Below are 957 nucleotides of genomic sequence, written 5' to 3'. Positions count from 1 at the left end.
AGAGCCATTTAGTTAGTGTTCACATTGTGAGACACTTTGGGGCTGGCCGCATGGCTCTGCACACGACCATCTGCACACGTCACTACTGGAATTCTATTTGAATATATACATGTGTGTGATTGGTTCTTTTAAAAGAATACAAGTGTCTGATTGGCTGATTCTGAAGTCATCACCTGCCTTTGTTATTTGTGTTTACAGTATAAATAAAAGCAGCAGATCATCACAGGCAGGATGTTGCTAAGCTCAACGTGATACCAGCGCCTGTCTGTGTTACTTGGAGATAAACAAGCGCGCTTTCCCGCCATTATACCAGAGAGCTATGATTGTGCTTATTAGCGCATGGAATTATTTGCTTATAGGCAAAGCTTATAACTTCCACCACACCGGCTGGTCCGAGCAACCAGCCGGCATTTCCACTGGCTGGCCGAAGACCCAAACAAGGCCGATGCTCCAATCGGGTCTCGGATCTAGTAATCCAGAAGCGATGTCATGACATCACTTCCCGGATTACTGGCATTTTAAAGGCTCCAGTTTTTAAAAATAAAGTATTCAAAAAAACCACAGATCTTGATGTTTTGAATACTTTAAAGTAGGGCTGGGAGATTTTCTTAAAAAAAAAAATCTTCGATTCTCTTAAAAAAAACTCAATTCACGATTCGAATCGAGTTTTTTTTTTTTTGGAAATCACGCCGGTCCCGAGGCGCTGCGGGCATGAGCTTTTAGGCGAGGCCGCGGCTTCGGCCTAGTCCGCGGCGTCCGGCCTCGCGGACTAGGCCGAAGCTGCGGCCTCACCTAAAAACTCCTTGCCCGCAGTTCTTCAGGCCCGGCGCGGTGTCCGCGCTGGTCCGGAGGCGCTGCGGGCATGAGTTTTTAGGCGAGGCCGCGGCTTCGGCCTAGTCCGCGGCGTAGCCGCGGACTAGGCCGAAGCCGCGGCCTCGCCTAAAAACTCATGCCCGC

The sequence above is a fragment of the Aquarana catesbeiana genome, linkage group LG12 (genome assembly GCF_042186555.1).
Source record: "Aquarana catesbeiana isolate 2022-GZ linkage group LG12, ASM4218655v1, whole genome shotgun sequence".
Lineage (NCBI taxonomy): Eukaryota > Metazoa > Chordata > Amphibia > Anura > Ranidae > Aquarana > Aquarana catesbeiana.
This window is presented reverse-complemented; position numbering follows the sequence as displayed.